The following is a 25,934-nucleotide window of genomic DNA, read 5'->3' as shown; positions in this document are numbered from 1 at the left end:
TGGATTACTTTTATGCTGCCTTTATGTGCTTTTTGGAGCTTCACAGTTTGGCACCCATTCAATTGCATTGAATGAACCTTCAGAGCTGAGATATTCTATCTATCTATCTATAGTGGAGAGGACCTTTTGAAGGCCTTCTTTGTCTTATAAATGTATGTGTTGTAATATAAATTACACTATATCCCTAAAGTATTTCAGTAGCCTCTCATACATTTCTCACTGTAAAAACTGCACAAATATGTAATGATATACAACTTTAAATTAATGAACTTTTTATGTAATTAGACCTCAGGATTGATCCTCTAGAATTATTAGCATTATGATCACACTGTTCTGTTGAGCATAGTATGAGCTGGTGATCCAGTCTACTATTGGCAGTGCTGGGAAAGAGAGGTCACAGAGGTCAGTGCAGCTGCCGTAGGGATGGCAAGACTGCTGGGTGTCCGTCACAGCTATGATAAGCTCAGTGGATGGGTCTGGCATGCTGAAGTGTACAGGAGATTATACATAATACTGGAAGCCGAACAGACAGGGTGTTGGTAGAAGCTGACTTCTTATTCTGAACAGAGATAAATTCAGCTGCTGGTAGGTGTCCCTGATCTTGGATCAGTAAAATGCTGACTTTATTCCCTGATTGAGCTTGTGGTGTTGAAAGATGCCATCTTTCCTTTCCCTGTGAGAATAATCCCTCTGTGTTCAGTGTAGAATGTGAATGAATGATTACCAGCAGTCTGAGTATCAGCAGAGGTCTCCCACACACAACACGGAGACATTGTGTCCAGGCCAGTTATTTCTTTCCACTCTCTACATCTCCACATCAGTGACTTCTGTGAGTGAGGGGCGACTGTGTTGGACATGCATTACATTTGACTTTGGGGTACGCAGTAGGGGGCTCAATGAAGCAAGTCATTGCTACATACAAAACATGCGCTGAGGGTATAGAAAGCAATTGTGAATGAGAGATTTATATATGGAGCTGAGGTAATAAGCAATTGGACCTGCCTCAGGGCCTCCAGAATTATCCCTGTGTGCATATACTGATTTATACCAGAGATACTCAACCGGTGGGTTATAATCCATAAAATGGTGTGTTCTGATATGGTTTCAGAAAGCAGGGCGAAATAGTTTTATATACAAATACAGTTTCTCTCAATCGCTTTGGCTAATTTTATTAAACATTCTCTAAACTGTAAGTGCAATTGTCACAACTGTTTTATGGGACATCAATACTCTAGTGCATGTCTGCAAAATGTAGTAATTCACCCAAAACTAATTAATGCTTCAAAACCTAGTAATTGTGCCAGTAAATTAGCCAATGCCACCAAAATGAAAAAAAAAATAAATAAATTTTATCATGTGAGCCATACTGGTCAAAATATTTAGATGTTTTTTCACCATGGCACTCAACCCTGGAAATGTTTGTTATATACAAATTACATTTTTGTTCCACTTTTTGTTGACACAGACTGCTTACTGTATGTACTATACAAGAACATGAGTTTTGTCCAGCTGAACGCTATTGTGTATCACACTGAGCTTTTAGATACGATTTCAACAGTAGGTAAAAGTTTACTGGGAAAAGTCAATATTGTACAATTCTGTAAAATGGATGTACACATTTGTATGTATACAGTCAATATATTTTTGTTGCAATGTTTTACATGTAAACAGAAAATTCACATTTGAATGTCCATTTTTACACATTTCTTACATGTAAAGTCATATATAAAATGATATCCATGCAAAAAAAAAACTGCAACAATGAAAAGACCAGCAGTAGTTCTGTAAAAATTTATATTTTGTACCTTCTCACACTACAAGTTCCCATCTTCTTGGTGGAAATCCTGTCACTCTTGTTGGGCTGGACAGAGATTTAGCAGACATCATAAACATTCCATGTCATAGATATTTATGGAATATACATGTATGTCTGACAGATTTTGATAATTTAATGGATCATTTGGCATGTGATGGCTCACACGATGAAAGAATGTTTAGATGTTGTGAAGAGTAAGACCATTTCACTGAGAATCTACTCATCAGTTCTGATCAGCAAGACATGTACATTTAGTTATTGTGCAAACTATAGACAACTGTACTTACTCTTTTGCTCACATGTGCCAAAACATATGCATTTACTTAAATTAATAATAAATTAAAATCTGGTGTGAACAAGAAACTAATTGTTCAGAGATTTGAACTTATTGTTTTCAAAAACATTATTCTAATTCAAGAATTGAGCCAAAGAGATTGAGAAAAATTGTAATACAATGCAACTAATAAGAAATAAGGTATTTTCTTGCTTTATTAGTTTATATTCAGTTTAAATATATATCTTCATTTGAATGTTGTCACCCTAATTGTTTAATGTCACCCTGATTACAAAATACAATCATATTGTTATTCTGTCTTTGTTAATTAGCTTCAGTGTAGCTGTAGATTATTTTGTTAGTTACTTAGAGTGTAGCAGCTCACTACATTTGAGAAGCTTGGCTGTAGATTGACTACTAAAAGTTATGAATCTTCCACAACGCAGGTTGGTTCACCACTTGATGTCCAAAATCTGGTCCTGAAACAAAACTAATTGAGAACCAAATTGCTGTATTATGCATTTGGTCAAAATGTAATTATGACAAAAATCAGGCCTCTTAGATAATGATCTGTACTGTGACAGACTGATTAGACTCAACTATGCTCAGATATCAAGAACATTTAAGAGTTTGAAATTTCAGCAACTACAAAATCCACACTACAACCAAGTAGCTTTCAAGCTACTGCATTTTGCCTTTGTAGGGCAGCACTGATTTATACCACTCCATATTAAAAGCAAAGAAAGGACAGAGAGGGGTGCAATGGCGCCAAAGCTATTGATGACTCTCACTCTCTATCTACAGTGCAAACACACTTGACAAAGTTGACAGAGGAGAGGAGAGCGGCTGAGACACCAAAAGACTAATGGGAGAAAGATAAACAGAAACAGAAAAGACAGACAAGGTGAAGAGATAGAGAAATTTACTGGCCCCCAGTAGTCCTGATAAAACAGTGTGGATGACATAATTTCCCAGCACTAGGTCAAGAGGGTGTACAAGAAGGCAGTGGGCTGGTGAGGGGGGCCAGGGGAGGGTGGGGCCAGCAATGCTTCTCCATGGCTACCGAGTTTAATGGCTTGGAATCTGCCCCAGTGACCCTTCTCGTGTAGCACTGCAGGGGAGGGTGTCTGATCCTGACCTATGCACCCTCAGCTGGTCTTCTACTCCAAAATATTCAATTTCTTCAGTCTGTTCTGCACAAATCACATCACATGACTGGAATCAGATTACATGCAAGGCAACATCAAAGAAAGATGTTGGTTGGTATGATGCATTTTAAACAACCTGGGCCTCGTTTGCCAATAACAATTGATCTTAGAGGTTAAGAGCGTTTTCTACGAGTGATTTTACGAACGTTCATTATTATTTATGTGCGTTTGCGAAAAGAGCACTTAACATAAATGTGCGAGGATGCGCTTTAAGTGCTACTTAAGAGAGAGACGCTGTCCATAAACATGAAGTTCTGAAATGTGACTGGCAAGTGCTGCTCAACATTGTAACTTCATTATATTTGTGCGTAATTTTAAAAACATTTGTAATTTAGCTAACTAGAAATATAAAAAAAATATTTTCTTAAAGGGGTCATATAATGGTACATGCACTTTTTCAAGTTGATTGTACTGAAATGTGTGTTGGCTGTGCCTGTACACAACCATCCTATTATGATAAAAATCCATCCAGTGTTTTTGTTTTAATCTCCTTATATATTTTCCCCTGCCTCAAATCGAGCCGTTCGACCGTGTGACGTCACACAGTCAGACGCCCCTCCCAGGATTGTTGATTGACAGCAGTGTTTCAACACAGACCCGCCCTCGCTCGTGAGCGAGCTGTCAATCATAGCATAGTTCGAATTACAGGGGGTACTGGGGGGTACTATACCCCCCAATGAAGACCCAGTACCCCCCAAAGGGACAGAAATATCAGTATTGGGGGGGGTCAGATAATTTTTCTGATATTGTGAAAAAATATATTTACGGTTACAATATAAGTCAACTCCTATTTTCACTGTAGGAACATTTTAATGTAAAGCGATTTCAGACACCCCTATAGTGGACCGTACCATTTTTAACCACCGTGGCGGCTAGAAGCATTGGAGATAGAGAACGGTTTGCTGCTGACGTGCATGGATAATTATAAGTTGCTAGCTGACGTCTAGCTTGTTGATTTTACAACCTTCATTTATTAACGTGTTTTGTTCTTTCATAGCTCATGTCACGTCTTCATACATTGAATTACCGGCTACTTACCTGTAGGGATGGGACGATTACCGGTTTCACTATAAACCACTATAAAATGTATTGACTACATATGGTTACACGTTGGCCTTGTTGACATGCCCTGCTTTTAACCTTTAGTGACACATCTTACTGGAAACAACAACAGTTTACTTTGCTCACCCAACAACAAAACGAGTCATCGCCCATATTTCTGCTTGCATCATCTGATTGTGGAGAACTATGTTGTGGTTTTCTCTCTTCAGGTATGTTTCCACTCAAAAAAAAATTCTCTTGACCTTTTTTATGCTCAAAGCGCACATAACAAAACAGTTGGAATGTAAGGGCTGGCATATTGAGGTAAACTCATAACAATGTTACCATGAATAAGACCCTCGGTCATTGTCCATATTAAAACAGAACATGTAAAGAATAACCTCCATGTGTTGACTGAGCAAATATAAATGTCCTTAAAGGAATAGTTCACCCAAAAATTACAATTCTCACATCATTTACTCACTCACTTTGAAGGAAAATCTTCATTTGAGCTCAACAGAAGAAAGTCATGTACATGCACAGCTCTGTAGGTCCATACAATGCAAATGAATTGGTACCAAAAAGTTGAAGCTCAATAAAGCAAAAAAGGTAGCATAATAGTAATCCATACGATATGAAAGGTGTAACGTAAGAAACAGATCAATATTGCAGTTGCTTTTTACTATAAATATCCTCCCTGGCCAGTAGGTGGCATTATGCATGAAGAATTTGAATCGGCAAAAACAAAAGAAGAAAAAAAGTGAAAGTGGAGATTTATAGTAAAAAAAGGACTTAAATGTTGATCTGTCTCTCACCCACACCTATTATATAACTTTTTTTTATCCCTTTTTCTACCAATTTGGAATACCCAGTTCCCACTACTTAGTAGGTCCTCGTGGTGGCGAGGCTACTCACCTCAATCCGTGAGGCGCATGACACCACGGAGACTCACAGCATGTGGAGGCTCATGCTATTCTCCGCGATCCATGCACAATTTACCACTCGCCCCAAAAGAGTGAGAACCACTAATCGTGACCACGAGGAGATTACCCCATGTGGCTGTACCCTCCCTAGCAACCGGACCAATTTGGTTGCTTAAGAAACCTGGCTGGAAGGAGCAGTACCCCCCAATTATGGTGGGGTAATTCGCACTCTGAATCATAGTCCGTCATCATTGTTGATACACTGGAGCAGAATGGCGCCTAAGCGATTGTGGTGTTCTGTTCTTCGGTGTAATAATGAACACAGCAGTCATTTTGATGTTCCTAAATCTGAACCGCTGAAGTCGCAGTGGCTGAGTTTTGTTTACGATGGGAATATTTCCCACGAGCAACGTCAATGCGTTCATGTTTGCGCGAATCATTTTTCACCAGACTGCTTTATAAACGAGGGTCAGTATAAAGCTGGTTTTGCTAAGAAGCTGCTGCTGAAAAAAGTTTCGGTACCAACTATTTATATTCCCTCTGCACCTCCAGAAGAAGTAAGTGTAACGTTTTATTAACCTTTATATTAATCTTTGCAAATCGCTTGCACGCTTCACAATGAATGTGGCTAATGTTTACACTCAGGGTACATTACGGCATGTTTTCCATAACATTACGACGTTCTCAATATAATTCATAATCCCACGTTTATAATGAACAACGCGTTATGGTTATTGTGTTATTAAAAACTGTGTACGCAGGTGTTACAGTTAACATGGTAACACTAAGTTACACCTGGTTTACTTGTATGTTACTGATTAAGAAGTAATGTCAAAAAAACAGTTATACGGAGAATAACTCCAGAACGGAGGGGCGGGGTGACCAAAACTCATTATCATTTAAAGTCATATGTTCTGAAACGGCGTGCTGAAAACAGAGCTGTTTCTGAGCAGGTAAAATTATTTTTTTCTTAAAATACTAATGAGAATTTTTAATAAAAGTATATTACAAAGTTTTCATTTAGACCCTAAAGATTCATATTAACTTGTACAAAAATGGCATTATATGACCCCTTTAAATGTACAACTTAATTCACCACATAATGGCATTTAATTTTGTGCAGAACAATATATTTTTACACAATCACTGCTTCATTCATCAGATGCACATTTTAATATTTTATTTTCAAAATTTGCACTGTGGGTTGAGATTAAAGCTTCCAGGATCAGTGAAGACAGCAGAGACCCTGTGTATGTGTTATGGGTGCGGGAAGCAGGAGAAGGCAGACGGGTGGTTAGGATCCAAATGCGGTTTATTTCAAAATAACAAATAAGCAAAACACAAAGAAAAGTCCACGAGGGGAAAAACTAACTCAAACACAAAAGAACACACAGCGGGTAGAACACACAGCGAAACATCCACGAAGGGTAGGGTAAACCTCGAACCAACAAGGGGGACAGAGAGAGAGCATTGGCATGAACATGAAACGTAAAAGTGCAACGATAACGAACCACAAAGGAAAGGGAAAACAGCAGGGTTTAAGTAGACAGACACGGCAATAACAAAATCACAAACAGGTGCGGACAATAACACAGTGCAGGCAGTGAAGAGGGCCGGGAAACATGGGAAATGTAGTTTCTTACACAGACAGTGAAACACGGGGCGGACAACAAGGAAAACGTGACATGGAACGTGATAAGTGATATGTGAAACAGAAAATACGGGGCAGACAATGCGGGATCGTAACATAGCCCCCCTCAAAAGGACCGGATTCCAGACGGTCTGAAGAAACACAAAAACAACAAACACAAAATGTTCCAGGAGAGGGGGGCTAGAAGAAGGGGAGAACAGACAGACCAAAGGGGGGCACAAGGGACACAGAGACAGACCAAGGAGGCACAAGGGGCAATTAGGCAGTCCATGGAGGCACGAGGGACGGACAGGCAGTCCATGGGGGTATGAGACGGGGAACGGGTCAGGTGGCCTGGGGGGGCGTCCACCGGGTAGGGACAGGTTTAGGTGGTCTGGGAGGCGGCCATAATATGGGGACAGGTTTGGGTGGCCCGGGAGCTGGCCATAAGGTAAGGGCCGGTTCCAGGGGCCTGGGAGGAGGAGTGGCCACTGGGGGAGCTGGCGGAGCCAAGGATGACTTCTGAGGCGGAGCAGTCGAAGACCTGGGTGGCGGCGCCGTAGGAGGCGTAGGCAAGGCCGCAGGAGACCCAGGGGGCGGAGCAGAGGCAGGCAGAGCCATGGGAGACACTGTGGGCGGAGCAGAGGCAGGCAGAGCCTTGGGAGACTCAGGTGGTAAGGCCTTGGGTGGGTCAGGAGGCGGAACCGTGGTGGGCGGAGCCAAGGAGGACTTCGGAGGTGGAGCCGTAGAAGGCTTGGGAGGCGGTGCCAAGGAAGGCGTAGGCGGAGCCGTAGAAGGCTTGGGAGGCAGAGCCGAGGGAGGCGATGGCGTAGAAGGCTCAGAAGGCGGAGCTGAGGGAGCCACTGGAGGCGGAGCCGAGGGAGGCTCAGGAGGTGGAGCCGAAGGAGGCTCTGGAGGCAGAGCCGAGGGAGGCTCTGGAGGTGGAGCCGAGGGAGGCTTCGGAGGCGGAGCTGAGGGAGGCTCTGGAGGCGGAGCTGAGGGGGGCTCCGGAGGCTCAGGAGGCGGAGCCGTGGGAGGCTCGGGAGGCAGAGGAGGCGGAGCCATGGGAGGCTCAGGAGGCAGAGCAGAGGGAGGCTCGGGAGGCAGAGCAGAGGGAGGCTCAGGATGCTCGGGAGGCGAGCCGAGGGAGGCGATGGCGTAGAAGGCTCAGGAAGGCAGAGCTGAGGGAGCCACTGGAGGCGGAGCCGAGGGAGGCTCAGGAGGTGGAGTCGAAGGAGGCTCTGGAGGCAGAGCCGAGGGAGGCTCTGGAGGTGGAGCCGAAGGAGGCTTCGGAGGCGGAGCTGAGGGAGGCTCTGGAGGCAGAGCTGAGGGGGGCTCCGGAGGCTCAGGAAGCGGAGCCGTGGGAGGCTCGGGAGGCAGAGGAGGCGGAGCCATGGGAGGCTCAGGAGGCAGAGCAGAGGGAGGCTCGGGAGGCAGAGCAGAGGGAGGCTCAGGATGCTCGGGAGGCGGAGCCCTAGGAGACTCGGGAGGCAGAGCCGTAGGAGGCTCTGGAGGTGGAGCCGTAGGAGGCTCGGGGCGGAGCCCTGGAAGGCTCGAGGGGCGGAGCCTTGGGTGGCTCGAGAGACTTGAGAGGCAGAGCCCTGGGTGTCTCGAGAGACTTGAGAGGCGGAGCCCTGGGAGGCTCGGGATTTGGAGCCCTGGAAGACTCGGGAGGCTCGAGAGGCTCGAGAGGAGGAGCCCTGGGAGTCTTGAGAGACTTGAGAGGCGGAGCCCTGGAAGGCTCGGGAGGCTCGAGAGGCTCGAGAGGAGGAGCCCTGGGAGTCTTGAGAGACTTGAGAGGCGGAGCCCTGGGAGGCTCGAGGGGCACTGGCTACAGGCGCTGGCTCAAGGATGGTTTAGGCTACAGGCTCTGGCTCAGGGACGGTCGAGGCTACAGGTGCTGGCTCAGGGACGGTCGAGGCTACAGGCGCTGGCTCAGGGACAGTCAAGGCTACAGGCGCTGGCTCAGGGACGGTCGAGGCTACAGGCGCTGGCCCACTGACATCGGGGGCTAATGGCTCTGACTGGTTGACCGGGGCTGACGAGGGCTCAGGCTCGTTGACCATGGCTGACGAGGGCTCAGGCTCGCTGACCATGGCTGACGAGGGCTCAAGCTCGCTGACCGTGGCTGACGAGGGCTCAGGCTCGCTGACCGTGGCTGACGAGGGCTCAGGCTCGCTGACCAGGGCAGGCGTGGGGCTCTGGCTCGCAGACCGGGGCAGGCGTGGAACGGGAGGCGGAAGCCCGTCTTCTCTTCCTCCTCCGGGCAGATGAAGTGGGCGGTGCTGGCTCGTGGAAAGCGACTGGCATGGGGGTGAGCTCACTGACAGATGGGGCTGGCGTGACAGGAAGCGCCATGGGCGACTGGAGAGTCACCACTGAGGGAGGAGAGGTAGGGTCCTCCTCAGCGACGCCCATGGTTAACGGCGAGCCGCAGACCCGCAAAGTCACCTCCATGAAGCCGCAGAGAGTCCACTCGCGCGTTGCCAGTGGCAACCGCTCCCTCAGTGAGGCATTCAGGTTGCCCCTGAAGAAGCTCACCAGGGCTGAGTCCGCGAAGTCAGAGACGTTTGCCAGCTTAAGGAAGTCGCCAATGTGGTCCTCCACCGGTCGGTCCCCTTGTTTTAGGCAGAGCAGCCGGTAGTTTGCCTGTTGTACCGCTGGATCCATAGTGGGTGGTTCGTTCTGTTATGGGTGCGGGAAGCAGGAAAAGGCAGACGGGTGGTTAGGATCCAAATGCGGTTTATTTAAAAAAAACAAATAAGCAAAACACAAAGAAAAGTCCACGAGGGGAAAAACTAACTCAAACACAAAAGAACACACAGCGGGTAGAACACACAGCGAAACATCCACGAAGGGTAGGGTAAACCTCGAACCAACAAGGGGGACAGAGAGAGCGCATTGGCATGAACATGAAACGTAAATGTGCAACGATAACGAACCACAAAGGAAAGGGAAAACAACAGGGTTTAAGTAGACAGACACGGTAATAACAAAATCACGAACAGGTGCGGACAATAACACAGTGCAGGCAGTGAAGAGGGCCGGGAAACATGGGAAATGTAGTTTCTTACACGGACAGTGAAACACGGGGTGGACAACAAGAACAGTATGGTTCTGCTAAAGACAACAAGCATTAATTTAATATAACGAGGTTCACCGTGTTATTGCGGAGTGCAAAATAAGGAGATGCGTGGATAATGCACTTCAGGGACATTCACCAATTTAAGAGATCTGCTCTTTACTCCTAAGGGATAGCGCTAACACTAACAACAATGCTACACAACATATGCAGTACTATACAACGCGTGGCGTGGGTGAGAGCGCCCTTAGGTGTTGGAGAGGAAGAGACGAGGATGAGCCAATATACTGTATTCGACGTTGTGTCGAATGAAGTGACACAAGGGGTCTTCCTGGGATGCCAAACTTATCTCTGAACCTGAGAAAAGGCCAATGTCAAGTTGGCAGACAGAATTTGCATGCCCCGCCCCGGACATACGGGTATAAAGGGAAGCGGGGCAGAGAGTGCTAGTCAGAATTTATCTTCTGAGCCGAACGGTTGTGCAACAAGCAAGCTGAAGTTCATCACTGTTTCACTCACCTCTGTCAGCGAGAAGCATTGCTGTTGGATCTACGGTGTGTTTCCAGCTGGCGTTCTCTCTCTCTGCACACTGTGCAGTCTACGCCCCTGGGCGCTTCGACATCGCTTTTCAATGTTAAAAGAGTGTTCTCCTCCTAAAAGAGTTTTGATTTCTCTAAAAGAGTTTGAGTTTTCCACTCACAAAAGAGCAATACACAGTGGCATTGAACGTCCTTTTCAGGACGCGTCTTTTTCAAGATGCCTTTCCGCCCCTGTGTTGTTCCTGGATGCGGTCGATTTCTCTCCAAGACCAATGGCCACAGGTGCTGCCATGGCTCTCCTGCAGGTCCATCAAGCCAAGGCACTTAAAGATCTGCACCTAGGTAGTCCCGACCCCGATGTGCTGCAGGAACTGTGTTCTGCCACCGACCTCTCAATGCCCCTGTCTCCCAGCTCGGCCTCTTCGGCGACACTGTTGACAACTTTGCCCAGCATTTCTCGCTCTTTTCGAGCCCGGCGCAGTGGTTCCTCTAAAAAAATTCCAGAGGCTCCTGAGGCATATGGCATCCTCAGCAGTGGCCGCGCAGCTCAGGTTGATGCATATCAGACTGCTTCAGCACTGGCTACAGACTCAAGTCCCGAGATGGGCATGGCGCCACGTCACATACCGTGTGACAATCACCCCTTCTTGCCATCAGACTTTCAACCCTTGGACAGACTTCTGCTTTCTGCGGACCGGAGTCCCCTTGCAGCAGGTGTCAAGACATGTCGTGGTAACCACAGATGCCTCTCGACAGGGTTGGGGTGAAAAGTGCAATGGGCACGCTGGCCCCTGGACAGGACCCTGGTAGCATTGGCACATCAACTGCCTAGAGTTGTTGGCTGTATCTCTTGCCCTACGGAGGTGTCTCCCACTAATCCGGGGCAAGCATGTCTTGATTCGTTCAGACAGTACCACGACGGTAGCATGCATTAATCGGCAAGGTGGCTTGCGCTCTCATCATACATCACAACTCACTCGCCATCTCCTCCTTTGGAGTCAGCCATGACTCAGGTCGCTGCGTGCCACTCACATCCCTGGAAACCGCAACATGACGGCGGACGCGCTGTCACTGCAGGTTTCACCCAGCGGAGAATGGCGGCTCCACCCCCAGGTGGTCCAGCTGATATGGGACCAATTCGGCAAGGCACAGATAGATCTCTTTGCCTCCCAAGACAACTCCCACTGCCGGCTCTGGTACTCCTTGACAGGAGCTCCTCTTGGGACAGACTCACTGGAATGCTGCCACAGGGACAGGGTCAGGAGGCCTGGGAACCGGCCACAGGGCAGGGACAGGGTCAGGATGCCTGGGGCTCGGCCACAGGGCAGGGACAGAGTCAGGAGGCCTGGGAGGTGGTCACAGGGCAGGGACAGGGTCAGGAGGCCTGGGAGGTGGCCACAGGGCAGGGACAGAGTTAGGAGGCCTGGGAACCGGTCACAGGTCAGGGACAGGTTCAGGAGGCCTGGCGCTTGGCCACAGGGCAGGGACAGGGTCAGGAGGCCTGGGAGGTGGCCACAGGGCAGGGACAGGGTCAGGAGGCCTGGGAGGCGGCCACAGGGCAGGGACAGGGTTAGGAGGTGGAGCAACAGGAGTTGGAGCTGGAGTTTCTGGGGTTTATGGCAGAGCCGAGGAAGACTCAGAGGGTGGAGCCGATGGAGGCTTGATGAAGGCAGGCAGAGCAACATCAGTAAGGATTGGAGATTTATGAGGTGTAGTTCGTAGTGTTAATGGTGGAGCCGTGGAGGGCTCGACAAAGGCAAGTGGAGCCAGGAGAGTTTCGATGGGCGGAGCCAATGAAGGCGGAGCCAGGATATGCCGAGAGGCGGTGTCAAGGAAGGTGGAGCCACGGGAGGTTCGAGGAGTTGAGCCATGGAAGGCAGAGCCTTGGAAGGCTCGAGGAGCGGAGCCATGGAAGGCGGAGCCGTGGAAGGCGGAGTCGTGGAAGGCTCGAGGGACGAAGCCACAGAAGGTGGTGCTGAGGAAGGCTCAAGGGAAGCGGTGGGAGGCTTGGAGCAAGGAGTCATGGTAGTCTATAGGTGTCTGTTCTGGGATGTCAAGGCTACAGGCATCGGCTCTGGGATGGTCGAGGCTTCAGGCGTCGATGCTGGCTCATTTACCGTGGCAGGTGTGGGCGCTGGCTCGTTTACTGTGGCAGGCATGGACAGTGGCAGTGGCCCGGGTTTCCCGCCATAACCCACAGTGTACATGGGAAATGTGACCTCTGTGGTCGTTGCCTCTGACCGCGAAGGGGAATCAACCACTGGAGCTTGGAGAGGGTTAGCCCCCCAAAAATTTATTTACGGGGAATGTTGGGAGAGGAGTTACCTTGGGGGTCGATAATGGCAAGGGGTAATGAATGGTGGCTCGGACATATTCCGCAAAGGAAAGACTCTCCACCTCCGGAAGTGTCGCTGAAAGTTCAGTCCTATTCCGTAAATGGATCTGAGTTAGGAGTCCGATATTGTGGTTGGGGTGAAGAGTTGACAGAACTTATTTGTGTATTCCAGGAGAGGAAGAACTTGTTTAAATAGCTTCAGAAATAAACCAGACAGCTCCATGATCCTAATGTGCTCAGTGTTGGTGCAATATTGGAAGACCCTGCTGAGTCCTTCTTGGTGGTCTGTTCTTCTGTTACGGAGAAACTCACGGAGGCAGGGATATGGACTCAATTGCAGGGTTTATTGCACAAGTGAATGAAGCAGAGATGAAAACAACAGGTGAGTCAATCCAGAAACAGATGTGTTGCAAACAGCAGGTGGGTAATACCCAGATTGGGAAATTTAGTGATGTACAGATGAAAACTCACAACAGTCCTTTGATCCTTGCAGGAAATGTAAACAACACAGGAGAGTCCAATGCATGGGGGAATAAACATAGGGAGAAACAACACTATACTCTGAAGAAGGGGAAGGTAAGTATTTACACCGGAAGGTCTAGACGAAACTGGGAAGTCTGTAGTCTCCGGGGAAACACTGACAAGAACAGACACTGAATGTATGAGAGTGTGGTATAAATGTCCTTGATTAGTCACTGATGAAGTGCAGGTGTGTGTGATCAGCTCATGGGAGAGTGTGTGGAATGTGGAGTGAGAGAGAGGGAGCGGGGTGTGGAGTGAGAGAGGGAGTCCGGTGGATCTGTGACACTAGTCCACAAATAACTTTAATTGTTTACTTAATTTTTTGTTCACCCAATATTGACTAACAATTTTCTGCATTTATTATTGATAATTATTATTATAATCAGGTGTAATTATGCATTTGTCCTCCAGGTGTTTGTATAAGTCTGTATGTTTACAATGTTCTTAATGTTGAATGATTACTCCAGAGCACTCATTAATTTATGAGCATTTTCAAGTACTACTTAAGTTATGATGCTTTTGGGAAATTGGATGCAAAACTAAAATGAATCGTAAGATGAATTCTATGATCTACGATGCTTTTGGCAAACGAGGCCCAGGTTCTGAATAATTATTACTACATTCACACAGATATGACTGTAAGAGCTCAGGAGAGAGTTCTTGGTATCATTTAAAAAGCCATTACCCTTTTGTTTATGCCATGAGCCATGATCCACTACTTGCTATTACTAGTTAGAGAGGGTTACATCTTGATTTCTGGCTTTTTAAAAGCATTTTTAGATTTACTATTGCTTATTAAGCTATTTTAAATAATTAAAAAAAAAAATTTCATTGTGCTGAGACCCCCAATGGACCCCAGCCCCTTGGTTAAGAGACACTACACTAGCATACAGCTGGCCTTAAAATAACAGATAAGGACTGAAATCCACAAAACACCCATTTTGATTTCATGGGGTCTTTGCTTAGTGCAGATTCCTATGAAATAACAGATGACTTAAAGAAGGCTACCTTTAAATTACAGTATAGAACTGCAAACTAGAGGCGAATTATGTGGACGTAAGAGCCATCACTCAGTTTGTGGCATCAAATTCCTCTGAAGCTCACTTTCAGCTGTCAACTTCATTTTAATCACCTCTGCATCTGGAGAGCCAAATGACCGAAGGAAAAAAATCTGGCAAAATTTCCTGGCAGTCCTTGGAGAACATAATCATATATGGTCTAAAGCTTTAAATGATTGCTAAGCATTTTAGTACCCTTGCTCCATGACATCATGACTAAGTGTGCATGTAGACAAACACATGTGTTTCTATTCTATTCTAATAAGGCTGCAGAAAGTCTGTGTGCTGCAGTGTGTGACCGAGTTCCTCTGATCTGTTTGTTCACCCTTTTAAATGTTTCAAAGGTGTGCTTTTGTTTCAGCTAAACGCTTTCATCAGGTTTTGTTTTCTTAGTTGGCATTAATTTAACATGGATCTACAGGTTTGTTCAAGAGAAAGCGCAGAACAATTATCTCTTCTGTTCTCCCACCCCAGTGTTCACTTTACAAAAAACAACAATAGCCCCAGGCAATGTGATTTAAATATACGTTGCATGTTACCATCATTAACTGATAAACATCAAAGTAGCGGTTGCTGAGACACAGTACAACATTATCAAGCTTTTAGCCAAAACTCTCCCAGAGGTGATTACAGTATGTCCTGTAGCCATTCAGTCTTTCATGCATTTCATTCACATGGTCCCATGTGCTGACGTGTTGTTTCCCCTTTCAGACTAACTTCCAATCTGTTTATGCACAGATCGTCAGACTAAGTAGTTGTTTGACTGATAATATTAGAAAGCCATTTCCCGTGGCATCACTTTCAAAATGCATTTGAACATAAATGTCATGTTCTATTATATAAATCTAAACACACATTCTTCTATGATGTCACAATTCAAAATGTTCCAAATGGTTTAAATCATATTCCAGATGCTAAAATATTTACGCATACACGAGAACACGCTAAATTACACAGTCATAAACTTGTTTATATATTGGTAGTATTTATACTACCACACATTTTATTGCCAAACCAGCTCGCTGAGCACATTTAACCCCAACCTCTTTAATGATAAACCTCTCTTTGCTTAAAGGGATGTCAGATCAATATTTAAGTCCTTTTTTTTTTTTTTACTATAAATTCTCTTCCCTGCTGTCAATCTCCATTTCAGTTTCACTTTCCCATTCATCTTCTTCTGTTTTTAGTGATTCACATTCTTCATGCATATTGCCCACTAATAGGCAGAGAGGAGAATTTGTGATAAAATAAATACTTAAATATTGATCTGTTTCTCACGCACAGCTATCATATCATGTCTGAAGATGTGGATTTAAATGCTGGAGTCATATGGATTACTTTCATGCTGCCTTTATGTGGATTGTGGAGCTTCAAAATGTTAGCACCCATTCACTTGCATTATGTGGACCAACAGAGTAAAATGTTCTTCTAAAAATAATAATTTCTGTTCTGCAGAGGAAAGAAAGTCATACACAGCTGGGGTGGCATGAGGGTGAGTAAATGATGAGAGAATTTTAATTTTTGGGTGAACTTTTCCTTTAACTTTAAACAATCTATAAATCAGATGTGGGCAAGCATAGGTTTGGTTAAACCATTATTTACTGTTGGATATCCCAAGACTGTAAAATGGTGAAGATAGTGATGAAAGGTTTTTGTAGTTTAGAAATTTTTATTTAGTATATTTTTTATTTTATTTTAAATATAGTTATGTTTTCATTATTTTCTCTCTAGGATTAATAGTTTTAGTTTAGTTTTATCTGAGGCTTATAGTTTAACTTTAGTTTTAGTTTTGGGGAATATTTAGTAATGTAGTTTTGTATTTTAGGGCTGTCTAAGTTAATTTGCTCACTGAAATCTAATTGTGGCATTTTCATGTTTAATGAATGTTGTAAAGGTACCAAATTTAAAAATGTGTATGCAAATGTTTTGATTAATTGTGTTAATTTTATTTAGCTTTAGAGTCATGAAAATGTAGTTTATTTTCCTTTGTTCAATTATATTTTATTTTAATTTCAGTTATTAAAAAGGTTATCATTCAGCTTTTAATAACACTGTGCTGGTGTCTTGCACATATCCATCATAATCTTTACATATCTGTGTACTTCATAAGTGCCATCGTGTGCTGAGAAGACACCATGTATCACCCAACTATCTCACACTCTAAAAATAATATAAGTTGTAATTTCAACTAGTCTTGGCTGTGCTGACTGGAGGAAAATATCTGAGCTTTGAGACGAGCATTGAGATGCAAGGATGATGGAAAGAGAGTGGGGGGAGAGTCGAGCGAGAGGTTCAAATTTAATTTCAGACACTACAGACAGATTAAAGGAGGTTGACAGATGAAGCACACACAAGCAAGGAAATCTTTTCATGCCACTTAATTCCACTGATTAATGTGAAGTCCCAGACTGAGCTTACTGTGCCCAAGAAGTCTAAGGGAAAGTCACCTTATTGCATCTCAACATTCAAACACATTTCTCACAGGCCAAAGTGTCAGGACATCACAGGAAAGACACACACACACACACACACACACACACACACACACACACACACACACACACACACACACACACACACACACACACACACGTTGTGTTTCCATGTTTTATGGGGACTTTCCATAGACATAATGGTTTTTATACTGTACAAACTTTATATTCTATCCCCTAAACCTAACCCTACCCCTAAACCTAACCCTCACAGAAATCTTTCTGCATTTTTACATTTTCAAAAAACATAATTTAGTATGATTTATAAGCTGTTTTCCTCATGGGGACTGACAAAATGTCCCCACAAGGTCAAAAACTTCGGGTTTTACTATCCTTATGGGGACATTTGGTCCCCACAAAGTGATAAATACACGACACACACACACACACACACACACACACACACACACACGATAGGATGGTGGAGCAAACATACAGGGATAAAGTATAGACAGGATATAAAGACAGAAATGACACTAGTGCAAAACAATCCTGATGATTAGGTGAAGCATTAGAAAACAGAAAGGCGAAACCATCTGCCAAAACGTTTAGTGGAAATTTAGAAATGTATGTGAGACAAATGCCTTTCAAGTTTATGTAACACAAATTAAGTCTACTGAAACAACTGCTTAGCAAATTATAAATTATTATTAAAGTAAAGCATTTGACCATATGGGACAGTCAGAGACAGCAAATTAGCTGCACATAAAAACGCTTAACCGCAGCTTAAACGCTCTGTAGCTGGAATAAGGCAAAATTAGGTTTCATCCACCCTGAGGAATAAGACTGCAGACTAACTGTAATAAAATGTGGCCTATTTCCTTACAAGCAGCTTTTCTGATTCCCCCATTTGAAAGTCAAATACACTTATTCTCTCATTAAGTCAGAAAGTCCCAAAGATAAATATTTTCCTGTCAAATATACCATTAATGATTCTCCCAGTATATTGGCCAGTCTTACAGGTGCATCTCCTGGCACTTAGTTCTGTGTATGTGGGCTTTGGGGAACAAGCTTTCACCCCAATTCTCTCTGAATTAAGTTACAAACAGTCTCCCCACCTCCAAGAGCAAACAGCCCTGTTTGTTTTTAATGCCCATCTGTGTTAAAGCCAGAGCCACATGTTTGCCTGTTGCATCACATGGATGTTTGAGTGAGGACGAGAGGGTTAATCAACACAAATCATTCTACATCTCAGCTCAGCTGATTAACGGAACTTGAATTTTTTCTAGACCTGAAATTTTACTAACTTCCACAGCTCATTAGCCAAAATAAAACAAGCTATTGCAGCATGTTGGTCTATATGTCAGCAGGTCAAATGGAAACTGACAGGGCTAATAACCGACTAAGAGCCACCATCAGGCAGTCCCTAATTTACTGAGTACTGTTGGCATAACTGAGACTCTTGATTTCTCAAGGCGTAAGCCTCAAATGGTCCCGGGGCAGCTGTTTCCGTAGAACTGCAAAGCTTGGCTGAGCATTGACCTTCCTTTGCCTGTTGACCCATCAGGCATGCTAGTTTCCACTGAGCCTGTTTGGCCACAGCCCACCCTCAGCATTACACCAGATTAAACATTGAACAAAGCAAAAGCTAGCTTTGTCAGTACATGCGCAACACAGTAGCTCATTGCTAATGAAACTAAGATAAAGAAACAATTTGCATAGATAACACAGTTTCAGCATCGACCTATAGTGTGACATGCTATCTATCTAAAACGATTTTAAACAGCTTATAAACAAACAGGTAGACACAGCGCAACGAATGGAACAGGTGGCTCATGATGCGTTTTACATAAATTAATTCTGTCCTTTTGTTAAAAAATAAATAAACATTTCAATAGGTTTCAGTGAGGCACTTACAATGGAAGTGAATATGGCCCATTTTTAGAGGGTTTAAAAGGCAGACATGTGAAGCTTATAATTTTATAAAAGCAATCAAATTAATTATTCTGTAAAAACTCATCTATTATTTGAGCAGTAAAGTTGTTTAAATCGTAATTTTTAGAGTCCTTTCAGGGGTTTAGGGTTTGTTGGCATGACATCGCAGTTGTAAAATTGGATTTAACTTTACACAGAAAAGGTTAGTAAGTGATTTTTTTTCACACTAAAATCACGTTAACACATTTTGTGGCTATATCATTTTGAAATAGTGAGTATTTTAACATTTAAGGATTGTCCCCAATTCCCTTTTTTTTTTACATTGTTTTTTTTAAAGAAAATGCTAAATAAACTTTTGTGGCAAACAATATTATGCCACAAATCATGTCGATTAAGCTTAACTTTGACCCCTGAATATTCCTTTAAGGTTCTTTTAAAACTGATATGTATAAAAAGGCAGCGCTCAAGCTCAAGACCCTGAAAAAACCAGTGAGACGTGGCGCAGCGACCAAAGACATCCATCCAGCACGTTTTCATTGATAAATATTAAAAACGGTGCAGACAGATGCAAAAACACATTCATATGAATTACCCCTTAAAAGAGTTTAAATGATTTTTATATGCTGTATCAAGTTTTAAAGAACTTCAAGCTTTAAAAACAGTTCTCGAGACCCTGCATTCTGTTCTATTCATTTTTGTGCAAAAGAACACATTCGGCCCCTTATGTGTCAACCACCCATCTTCAGTTCTTTATAAAGGCTCCATTGTGCAGTTGAAGAGATTGTAGCAGGGATTGAAATACAGAAAGCGAGGGAGAGAAGTAGGGTACTTTAGGAAAAGAGGAATGTACCAAGTGTCATGTAGGAACAGCTGCCATTCGTGAGTGAAGTGTTTATAGCGTAGCTAACTGGGAATCAGGGAGATGCTGCACAGTGGCTACATGTGGACCAGTGATGAGTGTTTAGTAAAGAATATTTTAAAATCCCTCAGGCCTCATAGCAACATTTGTGTTGCCTTTCAAAGTAAGTGGTAAACAACATGTTGCTAACATCGTGTACAGCAAATGTTCCCTGCAGATTGATACATGAGGCTGTAAGAACACCAAAGTAAATTAAACACAGACTTTATTTCTTTAAACTTTCAAGTAAAAGTAAAGTTCAAGTACATTCCTTTTACCATCAAAGGCGGTTTTATTTATACACAGCTTTCCCACACTTTTTGACCAACACATTTCCAGTCTTTCCTGATTACTGGATAATGATTAAAAAACAATTTGTTTTTAAAGAGATTGCACTGTAAGAGTAATTTACTCTATATTTGTTAAAATGTCTATAGTAGCGCATAACTAATATTATATTCTCTAAAGAAATGCCCATTATTTTTCCATTTGCTTTGTAAGATTTGAATTTTTCCAGGCCTAGAAATCACAATATACATTTTCCAGGTTTTCTATGACCATGGAAACCATGTAGGCCTATATACACATGTCCATTTCTGGCTTTAAACTGTAAAAGCGGCCATTTAAGCACCACCAGGGGGCCCCACAAAGCAAGGTCATGTTATTTTTAAATACTAAAAGTGGAAAGCATCTGTTATGATACAGTTAGACTGGTATAGGGGACCCCCTTGTGGCCAGAGAAAGAAGGGAAAATGTAATGGGATTGTGGGGGATGTACACAATTGTGCAAACAATTTAGGAAGTTGTGAAAGAAAAAGTTGCACAATGAGGATGTTTTTAAAAAATAATGGCATGAATAATTTTTAATCTCTTCATATAAAAGTGCAATAAACATAATAAAAATAAAGATTAGGTGTGACCACCTTTCTTTAAAACTGGACCAATTCACCTAGGTATGTGTGCACAGTTTTTCAAGGTTGATGGCAAATTGGTTGTTCATCTTGGAAAACTTGCCGCAGTTCTCTGTATTTGTACTGCTGCTGTCTCTTCATGCAAGACCATACTAACTCAATTATTTAGAGATCTGGGCTCTGTGGGGTTCCATACCATCTGTTGCAGGACTCCTTGTTCTACTTCCATTTTATTCTATTTGCAAAAGGACTGTTTGGAAATTTAAGATTGAGATCAAGTCATTTTTATCTCATTAAAATAGCTTTACTCCAAAATATTTTTTTATTTTGAAACATGTATAAAATCATGAGCACTCACATGAGATGAGGACTCCAGTCATTTCAGTAACCTTATAAAAGCAGTTTTAATATACATGGGGCAGGGGCACTCTCATGGGGGCTGCCATTTTAGAATCACACAAACAGAATAAACAGAACAAAAAGCTTATTCATCTCATTCATATTCAGTCATGTACATTTGGGGTCACTGTTAATTTGCACAAGTAAGTAGAATGAAAAAGGTGAAACAACAATATATCTGATCAATATAAAATGAGTCCAGAATTAAAAATATATGTTTAAGGATATTAAGCTTTTGTTTAGAAACTTGGTTTAAGTTATTTATGTAAATGACAATGATTTCTGTTTTTATGGGTTGGAAAGGCTCCTCTTATAATTGTTGCAAAATATTAAGTCTCAAACACTTGTAACATTATATTGGAAAATATCTGTGTAATGATAAATGTATTTACACATTACAAATTATTGTGATTGGGGTGCTGGGATGTGGAATACAAAATTGCTGGTTTTGAATATTAGTCAACTGAATATTATATTACTTTGTCTTCCTTACGGAAATAAATCTGAAAATTGATTAAAAAGAGCAGCAATTTAAACGTTTTCTATTCACCACAGAAATAATGGGCTACAGAGCTTGTCAAAATTGAAACAATACATTGGAAGAGGTATTAAGTATCACTGTCCAAGACCCATATTTGAGGGAGTGATTCAGTTGAGGGATACACAAAGATGCTGTAAAGTTTAAAACAAATTACACCAAAAGTCTTACCTGCCAAGTACTGAGGCAGCAGCCAAATAAGAATTCCTAGTGTGACAATTATAAATCCAATGACTTTCATAAACCACATGGTAGAGTCAGGTTCTGTTTAAAAAAAAAAAAAAAATGTACGCCATCTAGTGGTGTTATTTAAATTCTTCATGTACATACCCTATGAAATAATGTGGCTTTTAGACCATGTGTTAGCATGGAGTCCATCTACAGTATATGCTAGTGAACTCCAAGACTTTGACATATTTATTTTAAGTGGATATACACATTTCAATAATTTTCCTCTGGCAAAATTAACCGAAAATATTGGGAGGACTCATCCTGCTTTACGCAGACTTATCTGGGCAAATGCTCTCTATAATGAAAATGTTCCTCCCCCTAATATCACCTACAATTAACAAGAAAAACAAATTAACGAGCCCTTTGATATGTCCCACCCAACATCTGGATTCAGTAAGAAGTTTGAAGGAGGCATTTCCAGCGCCGATGGCTTTGACAGACACTCCGCTACCTTCACTTTTCCCTGTGCGGCTGGAGTAGCTAAAGAGTTTGTCGCTGTAACCTCCACTCCAGAGTTACATTGGTTTATGATCCTCTGTAAACTGACAGTGCAGCGTTGGTTCCTTAAAGAATCCCACCTCAACCGAGGTAGTCCAGGTCAAAACAACCATTGCAGCTGCCAAACACATTTGGAAGACATGTTGACTGACATTTTTACACCTAGGATATATTCCTGGATTAAAATATTTGTTTGTCCTGAACAGGGACATTTCTAGCTAAAAGTGGTATAAGCAGGCACTTGCTTTTTTTTTTAAGGATTCATGAAATAGGAAAATCTAAATTTCCTTGATATTTAGACATGAGGTAAGGTAAATGTACTATAAAATACTGTACATTTTAGAACTCAAAACTCCCTCCCTAGTCTAAAAAGTGAACTTTTAGTTCCCACCTGTTTGAAAATTGTCATTTTGAAAAATTTGTGTTCATGACAGAGACATTGCGCAGTTGTATTTACACGACCCACAACATGTGTCATCGCACTCTAAGCCCTGCCCACTGCCGTTCAGTTCGTATACAGATGGAGAGAGAGACTGGTCTAGTGTGACCAACTAAAACCCAAAAGGGACCCATCTGGACCATTTTTAAGTTTTTCTGCATATAACCAGCATTATACGTCAATCTTAGAATGTTGTCATGTTTATTGCGGCAATTTTAAAAGATGCAGTGTTGTTATAATTCAGAAACAGATCTAAATACGACCATTTGGATGCATTTCTGGTGATATGCGCCTCTGTGCACCTGTGTGAGCATCTTGTTCATCGTGCTATGGACTGTGTGTGTGCGAATCAGCATGGACTGCTTGTGACCCTGTCATAATACGATTCAAGTGTTACAAAAGGAACTTATTGAAGAATGGAGCAGTTAAAAACACTTTGATTTGCCTGCAAAACTGTGAGTAAACTGTTTCAGTCATGCATATTTCATACTGTATGTCATGACTATTTGATAGTTATGGTGCTGATGTGCTTGAGCAAATTATAATATATTCGGACGCAGCGTTTTGGAGGTGCGTTGTATAAACCCTGAAATTTAGTTTTAGAATTTTGTGGAGTTTCTTTATTCTCTTCCGATTGAATTTCAAATATGGTGGAATTTGAGGGGCTGCATGATGTTAGCCAATCAAAACAGTAGGCAGAAAATTAATGGAGATGCTGTGGCCAAAACGGAGTGTTTCAGACAGAGGGCCAGAAACAGGGTGGAAATATGATCATTTATTATTAAACAATGACAGTTTTGGTGAAAAATACTTACTGATATTATCAGTGGACCTCAGGGAAGGCAATACATTTTTTTTTTTAAAAAATCAGGCATCAGTTGTGGCTCAATTAGACGTAATTGGTGTAGGTGTAGGGGCCCCCTTGTGGCCCAAGAGGGAAGGGAGAATGCAAAGACCTGGGGAGCTGGTTGGGGTTGGGGCCTACAAGTGGGATTCTGCCCCCATATGTCCAGAAACATTTCTACCAGTTTTAGATTTTGTTTTGGCTCACAACTGGTCTAAGGGGCTTGAAAAACTCAAAGCCATAATTTCTCTTTGATTTTAGGGCGAGTTATGGTAAATGTTAGGGATAGTGTTTGGCCTTTGATTGGACTATTGTTTCAGGGCCAAAGGATTTTGATCCAAGAACATCAAATTTGGCCCACTCAAGTCCACCAGAAGAGACGGTGATAAGATGACTGGCAAGTTGAAATTAGTGGTCACTGTTTTTTGGTATTTTTTAAAATATTACATCTGGCAATATATTTTCCTGTCTGGCCAATAAGTTTTGCAAGCCAAGATGGTACTGGAAGCAGTCAGGGGCCGAATCCCTCAAGTTAGAAGATGCTTGAATTTACTTGTAGTAGTTTAAGACTATACTTTTCATGTGCGTTCAACCAAAGCAGTTCTGGGACTGTACACATTTCAAACAGTGACAGCTCATCCAGTACTGTATGATTTTTACATGAAATTTTATGGAAAAATAGTAATTGATAGAATGTAGAATTATCATAAATAAGCATATATATATATATATATATATATATATATATGTATACACACACACACACACATATATATATTTTTAAAGACTTTATTTTTTGACAGGGTTTTTACATAAGTTTGTGAAATTGACCAAATTAATTTAGTTTTTTTTTCCTCTCTCTAGATATCGGCATCACCCAGCAAAAAGCCATATTGTTTGAGCACTAGTTGAAATGTATTCAATGTGAAGTAAAACATGTGTAGACTGTAGAGCTAAGGTGTGACTACAGGACGTTGACTGATTCATCACTCTAATAATAACTACCTGATGTTGCCATAAGTTCTCCTTCTTTAATGGTTATCCAATGTAGATAGTCTGGCCTTCCTTTGGTGGGAGCCACAGGTGTGTGTCTAAGGAAGGTAGTGATGTTGAATAATCCTTTACTGCGCAGAGTACAAGTAGCAGGCCAGTGCATCACAGTGCTTTTAGTGCTGTACCTTTGAATCTCACAGCGCAGTTTGCCATCCTCACTCTCCACATACAGCCTCATATCTACTTTAGAGGCTAGATGAAACAAAACAAATGAAAACCATAATAAAGTGCACAAAGAACACAGGAATTATATCTGATTAAGTTGATTTTTACTCACCTGTAACAGGAAAGGTAATGGTAGGGTATAAAGGGCTGTCACCGGCATTACCAACTGAATCACAGCCTCTTTGTGGATGTACTGAGTCTCTGCATGTCCCTCTTCATTTATATGAACTTTTTCATCCAAAACTGACAAGGGAACCAGTGAGCTGTGTGTGATCACCTTACTCCTGATCATAAAAATACATACATTTATATTTTTTTTACAGTGCTTGATGACTTCATTTTAAGCCATTGCTTACAATTGTAAATATAAAGGAGTTCATGCTAAACAAAACAATATTGTAAACCAGAAAATCCAGAACAACGATCTACCTTGAATAGACCTATATTTAACAATTATAGGTGTAATAACTTAAACCTACAATTAACATTTCACATACAGAATTACAACAGAAATTGTAAATCTAATTCAATATCTTACATAACAGCATGTATGCAATGCGATTAAATCAGGGCAATCTGCATTTGTTCTGGATTAAGACAAAGGGAAGAATAAAACGTTCAGACACCAATTGTATGCAACAATTTAACCATTACACGTAGTATTTATAATTACCGAAGCATAAAAGTGTAAAGATAACATCTACAAATACCAAATCCATAATGTGTTTCATCTTTAAGACAATCATTGCAGTTCTTTAAAACAGCCTTGAAAAGTTAACATACTTTCACTTTTGCTTTTTGGGAATATCATACCTTGAAAGGGATCCTCATTTCTAAAGGGGGATTGAACAATTAGGTAAAGGATAGTAAAGTAAAATATCATTGGAGACGTATTTTTATTTTTTAACATTTCGGATTATAAAATAAAGAGTAATGTGAATTAAGTGAATAACTGAAATTTCTAAATTTCTAAGTTTGTGGGTCATTCAGTGCCTTTTGTGCTTGAAATTGCAGTTTTGGTCATTTTTAATGATTCAGATTAGTGAAACTAACCTTGTAACTTTGAAGGATGTCACAAAAGCAGGATCTAGATGCAGCTTAATTTAATGGAAAAATAGACAAAGTACAAAAACAGCGTGAACACTGAAAGACAAGGAACTTGG

The 25,934-nt window shown here is 42.2% G+C and overlaps 1 pseudogene; it reads right to left on the bottom strand.

Annotated features, from left to right (window-relative positions):
- Nucleotides 1-288: 288 nt before the first annotated feature.
- On the bottom strand, nucleotides 289-25,319 carry LOC127631675 (uncharacterized; annotated as a pseudogene).
- Nucleotides 25,320-25,934: the final 615 nt, after the last annotated feature.

This window comes from Xyrauchen texanus, chromosome 38 (assembly GCF_025860055.1).
Source record: "Xyrauchen texanus isolate HMW12.3.18 chromosome 38, RBS_HiC_50CHRs, whole genome shotgun sequence".
NCBI lineage: Eukaryota > Metazoa > Chordata > Actinopteri > Cypriniformes > Catostomidae > Xyrauchen > Xyrauchen texanus.
The sequence above is the reverse complement of the archived record's forward strand: the minus strand, read 5'-3'. Positions and strand labels throughout refer to the sequence as shown.